We start from the raw sequence: 7,565 nt of genomic DNA, 5'->3' as shown, positions 1-7,565 counted from the left end.
ATATGTAAAAACGTGATTAATGAGATTATATAAAAGAAAAATAGGAGGTTAAACAAAAAAAATTGTGGTAATTCAAATGATAGTTACATATATCTTCTTAAACATAGATATATATTTTAGGTTTATGATTTTGATATGAGTATGTTTGATTTCAGTAATCGTTGAAATTTTATATATGATTTCTGAAAGGTCTTATTCCCTTTTGACGGTTTGATTTTTAATTAGAGGTTTGTACTTTGAGGAATAAATTTCGTAATTTTGAGTAACATGATCAACACTGTCATTCTATCCTTAATTACATTAGTACAAACTTTAATTTCTACTTTGTTTACCGTTAGATTGACCTGAAATTTGGATATATGGTTCATAAGACATATCAATTTATGTTGACGGCTTAGATTCTTAATTGGACGTCTGTGATTAAAGGTATTAATTTTGCCTTTTAGGTCGATCTGAAAACCACTCAAATTATATTCTTAAGTTACCTCAATAAAACTTCAACTTCTATCTAGTTAACTGTTAGATTAACCTGAAATTTTATTATGTAGTTCCTAAAACATATTGATTTACTTTGACCGCTCAGACTTTTAATTGGATGTCTATTAGAGAAATTATTTTCGGGTTTATTAGAAAACTCAATCTCATCTTAAATTCATTTCTGAGTCATCTAGGTAAAATTAAGATTCTCATTTCATTAACTGTTTGGTCGAACTGAAACTTTTACATTAGGCTCTAAACATGTTATTTACTTTGATTGGTCATATATTTAATTAAAGGTTCGTAATGAGAATAATCATCCCATGTATACTTTGATTGGTCATATATTTAATTAGAGGTTTGTAATGTTATTTACTTTGCATGATGAATAGGTTGACGAATATGAGCATGATATGAGGTTGGTCAAAGGTCCCGTGGAGAGACAATGTAGTTGTAATTAATTAGTGTACACATTGATGTGGGAGTCCTGATGTTGGAAATTATCCTGATACTCTAATAATCATCCAGTCTCAAGTAGAGAAAGATGAGTTATATGGTGAGAGGAGCAGGAGGTCCTAATCTATGTGTCGATTTCATACATAGGTTTTAACGGGCTAACCTTGTGGGTGACATGATGTATTGTACTGAAAGTGTATCTGTAAAGAGTAGTGAAGGTCACCACAAGTGTACAAACCTCCCATGATTTTGCATCAACGTCTCATTCAGATGAATGTGTCTGGTATGATTCTTGTATGATGAGATGGTTGTGTTTAGCATGATTAGTGTATGATGTGATGATTAAATTTAATATAATTATTACATAATAATATGATATTGTTATGTTTAGTAATATATACTATGAATGATCGGTTACATATTACCTCACCCTACTTGTTTGTGTTTGTATTTGTTGATGATGGTATAACTGGTGTTGTTACACGGGAGTTCAGATAAAAATACATATAATTCCAGAGTCGTTGATTAACGAGAAAGGATTGATGATGGAAGTTTTATTTAAAGTTTATTTAATGAAAATTTATAATAATATTTTAAAAATTTATGAAATTAGTACATAAATAGAAATCAACGTTTTTATTAATAAATGAAATAAAAAATATTTCCCGTAACACTCCAAAAGATGTTACATTATCAATTTATTCAATTGAATTTATTTTTTTTATCTTATTTTTTTATTTTTTTTTATCTTATTTTTGGGTTCCAACCTTCAAGTACTTTTTACTTAATTGTCTTTATTTTTTTTAAAATATTTTTTCTTTTTTTTTAATTTTATTTTTCACATAAAAAACATGAGAAGAATATTCATAAATAGAGATTTGGGGGAGATGATTTGAATGGATTTGAGTGAATTTGGAGGTAATTTTTTTGTTTATTTTTTTAGTGAATTTGTGGATAATTGAGAGTGAATTTGGAAGTAAAGTTTGTGAGAATTAGTGTAGGATTTGATTGATGTGACAAATTTAAAAAATTAGTTTAATTGGTAGAAATTAAAGATTACCAAAATGTCCCTAGTTATTAAAGTAATATAAAATGTTATTTATTAATGTTATATTCAATTGTAAAAATATTTATAAAGAGACAAAAATTATAAATAATTTTTAAAATTAATTTTTAAAAATTATAATGTAGTAAAATGAATTTATTTTTAAATGTAGTATTTGTTTGTAATATAATTTACTACCAAATAATATAAATATATTTATTATAGAAGTGAGATTGATTAATTTTAAACAAACAAATAATTAAATGAAGTTATAATATTACATGACTAAAAAAAGTGGCAACATTAATCAAAGATGAGATTTAAATGGTGAAAAGTTATTGTGAATATTATATACCGATTATGAAGAAATACATTTAATAATACACTGTTTAAAGACAAAAAAAAACTTAAAGAAATAAAATGTGATAAAAATAAAGTTTATTTTTTAAAAATATTTTCATCTTATTTTGAAGCTTAAACTTGCAGTCACTAATAATACTTATTTTTATTTTTCTGATTTTTTAAGTAATATAGTATATTCTACTTAAACGTAAAAGCAAAAAAAGTCTTACAAAATTGAAAATTCTATAGTTTATGCATACAGTGTACTTTCAGTAGGAATAGTACAACAGCGCATAAGTAACATAGGAAAGGGTATAATCTATAGGATCCCGATATTCTAACAACACAATTTTGACAAAAAATTGACAACGTTACGTGTTAAAAGGCTATTGGATTATTTAAAATATTTTTTTTTCATTAAAGTTGACAATGAATTTGGCTTCCGAAAATGTCCCTCTCATTTTTGTTTTCATTCTTCTCCACTGTTGCATTTTGGTTTTCATTTTGTGTGTGTTTTCTCTCCTTTCTCTCTTTCTCTCTCACGAAGGAAGCTTCATCTTCTCCGGCGAGACTCCGGTGAAGCAATGGAAAGCTCCAGTAACAAGGTATTTTCTTTTCCCTTTCCATTTTCCGTTTCCCATTTTCCATTTCCCATTTTCCATTTCTCCTTTTTTCCTTTTCCCTTACTCCATTTTCATCCTCTCTTTAACCTTTGTCATCGTTCCCTCTCCTTTCTCTCTCCAAGCTTTCTCCTTTCTGTCTTCAAGCTTTCTCCTTTCTCTCTTAAAGCTCACTCCTTTCTCTCTTCAAGCCTTCTCCTTTCTCTCTTCAAGCTCTCTCCTTTCTCCCTTCAAGCTTTCTTTTTCTCTTTCGTTTCTATTTATTTTAGCTTCATCTTCTTCGGCGAGGCAACCCAGCGAGAAACATGTTCTCCTTTATATTGATTTTGTTGTGGAAAATGGAAAACTCTGGTGACTTCGGTGATGAGAGCAAGATATCTCCACTATTCCTTTTCCCCTTTCACGTTTTCCCTTTCCCCTTTTCCACTTCCTCTTTCCCATTTTCCATTTAGCCTTTCCCCTTTCCTCTTTGCCAATTTGTGTTTCTTGTTTTGTTAATTATTTTTTGGATTGTTCTAACATGAATTTTTTTTATGCAGTTGTGTGTGCAACATTCTTTCAAAACCAAGTTTGTTGATGTTTTGAATGGAAGATTGACTCATGAGGAGAGGAATGTCTCCTTGATAAAATTATGGAATGTCCATTTTCCAATCATTCTGACGTTAATATTTTAAAAAATTATTGTAATAGATTGTATTGAACATTTCCAATTCACAACATATTTTTTCAGTGTTAATATTCATGGATTGAACCAAAATATGTTCTCATCATAGAATGTTAATGGATTTGATACACATGACCATTAAACTCACTCAACCATCTCAAAAATTGGAAAAAAGTCACCAAAAACACGGGCAAAACCATCATGGGGAGTCCAGTTGAACTACCTTGGTTTAAACACCTATAAAAGCCCCTGTCAATCAATTATAGTGACAAAAATAGAACAAAATCACACATAGGGACAGAAAAATGACCCTGGGGAGTGCTGTTCATCCAGGTGGGGAGTATAGTTGAAGTTTCTGTACAAATGACAATTTTTTCTCTGGTAATCGATTATAGGGGTCTTGTAATCGATTACCAGAGAAAAAATTGTCATTTGTACAGAAACATCAACTGTACTCCCCACCTAGATGAACAATACTCCCCATGCTCTAAGAGGGAAAGATATACGTATAAGATAACATGCTGTCAACTTTGACCTTTGTTGACAATTTTAATCATAAATTTTTCCACAGACCTCCAAATGATGTGATTCTTTTTTTATTAGAAATTAGACTCAAATATCTTTCCAATGACTACTAATTTATAACTTTTGGACACCTGAGTAGGTGCAGTTAATTCCTTAAAGTTAACGTTTTATATATTTCTACCACCTCTGACCTTTGCTGGTTGTTTTGCTCATAACTTTCTCTACCGAACTCCAAATGCGTTGATTCTTGTTTTGTTGGAAAGCTCTTTGAGTCTAGATTCCAACAAAATAAGAATCAAGTCATTTGGAGTTCGGTGGAGAAAGTTAAGAACAAAACAAGTAGAAAAGTTCAGAAAAACAGAGTTGGGGAGCAGTGTTCATCTAGATGGGGAGTACCGTTGATGTTTTTGTACAAATTACCCTTTTTCCTCTGGTAATCGATTACAAGACCCCTGTAATCGATTACCAGAGGAAAAAGGGTAATTTGTACAGAAACTTCAACTGTACTCCCCAGCTAGATGAACACTGCTCTCCATTCTCTATTTTTGTTGAATTTTTCATTTTTTGAGATGGGTGAGTGAGTTGAACGTTATTGGGTGAGCTCTCTGCACCAATAATGAGGTTAAGTCATTGATTTCTTCAAAAAAAATGTCCATTTAGGTGGTTTTCTCCAACTGAGGTGAGGTGCATGATCATTGTTTGTTCGTCATCATTGACACAGGACTGATGTTGTTGTAATCGATTACAGGGAGCTGGTAATCGATTACCAGTGGAAAAATCCCCTTTTGTACCAAAACTTGAGGAGTGCTACCCAAACATGGCCGAAGCACTCCCCAACAGTCCTGACGACTGTGTTTTCAAGGTTTTTTGGATTGATCCCCCTGTTGGTGATGGTTTAAGGCGTTCACAACAAGCAATTTCAACTTTGGTGAGTCCTATGTAGATGGAAGACCCACGAAGGGTGTTTATAGGTTGAGAGGTAAGGTTCTGGAGAAATGGCGAAGGAACAACGGTGCCAGCGGAAAAACGAGAGCTTTGGAGAAATGGCGCACAGAAAGCACTTCAATGGCGTAGAGAGAGAGAGACGACTTCCTCCAAAGACATTGGTGGACCTAAGCGACGGACGAACAACGGTGGACAGAGACACCACTTCAATGACGGAGAGAGTTTCAAAGGAAGGAACTTCAATGACGGAGATAGAGTTTTGAAGGATTTTTCGGTGAAGGGGGAGAGAAAGTTTCGAAAAGGGGGAGAAAGAGTTTCGAAAAGGGGGAAAGAGAGTAGGGTTTCTGAAAAGCGCCAAAAAGTTTTTGAAAATTATTCCAAAAATGCCCTCCAAAACAAAATGAATCTTTAAACAAAATTTAATAAAAACAACCAATGACAGTGAGACACGTGTTGTTGTCAAATTGTTGTCAAAAATCTGTTGTTGAAGAAACGTTTTCCTAATCTATATTATCACCCACCCATACTTCACAAATTTCCGATTTCACCCTTGAGCCCTTCCGTTTTTACATGACAGTGCATGCATTTGGGTTCTCATCGCTGAATATTTGGGGAGGGTAGGCATGGAAATACGAAGGGTATGAAGGGTATACAAGGTGTGCAGGATATGCATACACCTCAATGCCAGAGCTTGGTGGGTTATAGAAGTATTCATTAATCTTCACCTCTGGAACAACTTTGTCTGCTTCCTCTGCCATGGTCTTATCCTTTGCTTCTTCCTCTTTCTTTTCCTTGTTTTCTTCTCCTTCACCACTCTTCTTCTCTTTCTCAACCTCCTCCTTTTTCTCAACCTCTTCCACCTTCTCCTCTTTCTTTTTTGCCTCCAGCTTCACGATCACTGTGTGCTTTCCAGTTCTCTTGTACACGTACTCAACCAGCTTCTCTGGATCTTACACGCCCTTCACACTCACCATTGAGTTCTTCAGATCGAGATCAGCTGATTCCACTCCTGTACAATTTTAATAGTAACAACAACAAAGTTACACCAAAGCAACAAAGTTACACTCACCATTGAGTTCTTCAAATCCGGATATGCTCTGTAATCGAGTACGCATGATTTTGAACCATAACTCCAAGCTGTAATCGGATACGCTTCACGTGTAACCGAATACGTCTTGCTTCTGCAACTCTTCCAAAACATTGAATCAGTTACGCTATTCTTTGTAACCGAATACACATCCCGTCTTCAACTCCCTCGTCATCGTCAACCACGTTCTTCCTCCATCATTAAGCACTGTCTTGCTTTTCATCTACATCACACACCTTCAACCTGCAACAAGCACATCAAAATCCAAAAATAAACATTACCTCTACCAAGCATCGTCTTATTAATAACGTAAGAATCGAATATGCATTTTTATGTTAAGCATAGCTGAACGATGTGGTTGGAAATTTGATAATAGTATAGGGCAAAGCAGTGTTTTCCATCCAAATCAACGCAAATCTTCTCAAATTAGCGGAATGCTAATAATGTCCAAATCTCGCAAATCTTCGCTTTTTCCTCTAGCTAAACAGTTGCAAGCGAACATCATTCCTGTATCAAATCCATCTTCGTTATTTCACGTAAACAGTGAAATATCTTCAAACAGTATAAATGATACTGAAATATAAGTCAAATAATACAACTAATATTACACTCTACTTTCACTCATGTACCAAACACTAATCCAATATGGAAATAATTATTCAAAATTCTAAAACCTAAAAGAATCAAACAATGTCTCAACCAAATTGGAATTCTAAAAATATAAATCAGTATGCGACATTCCATTCATTAAAAGAGAGAGAGAAAATTGAAAATCCAACATTCAATTCATTAAAAGAGAGGGGGAAATTGAAAACCCGAAAAGAACAACGAGTTCAACAACATGAATGACAGGTTAAATGTTCACTAACAGACATAAATAAAAGGTATTGAAGGTAGAATGCAGTTAAAAAAAATTTAAAAGAGAGAGAAAATTACAGTTTTTTTTTACTTTAAAAGTCAAATTAAAATGAATGATATTTAACTTTAATTTTTAATATTTAATTATATTGAATACTTGTTTTTTATTTATATTAAATTTCTGTAACTAAATGTATTTGTAATTTTTAAATAAATAATATAATTTAATATATTTTTTATCTAATAATAAAGTTAGTAAAAGGAATTGTTTGCTATCATAACAATTTTTACTTTTTAATAAGATATCACAATCTTATAAACACATGACTCATGAGTCCAATATTATTATGTATTAGGAAACCTCAATTACATCCTGAACAAAAATTATTATTTGGTCTCTAAGAATTAATTGATCTACATGAGTTTGTAATTTAATAATATTATACTTTAATCATAATCAAATGAATAATATTATCACCTATTAATATAATATTATAAATATTTATAAAATATTTATATACATTCTTTGTGTTTGTTTACGAGAGT

The 7,565-nt window shown here is 32.1% G+C and overlaps 1 pseudogene; it reads right to left on the bottom strand.

The window, feature by feature from the left end:
- Positions 1–5,640: 5,640 nt before the first annotated feature.
- On the bottom strand, positions 5,641–6,189 carry LOC108332811 (heavy metal-associated isoprenylated plant protein 7-like; annotated as a pseudogene).
- Positions 6,190–7,565: the final 1,376 nt, after the last annotated feature.

Source organism: Vigna angularis, chromosome 11 (assembly GCF_016808095.1).
Source record: "Vigna angularis cultivar LongXiaoDou No.4 chromosome 11, ASM1680809v1, whole genome shotgun sequence".
Lineage (NCBI taxonomy): Eukaryota > Viridiplantae > Streptophyta > Magnoliopsida > Fabales > Fabaceae > Vigna > Vigna angularis.
The sequence above is the reverse complement of the archived record's forward strand: the minus strand, read 5'-3'. Positions and strand labels throughout refer to the sequence as shown.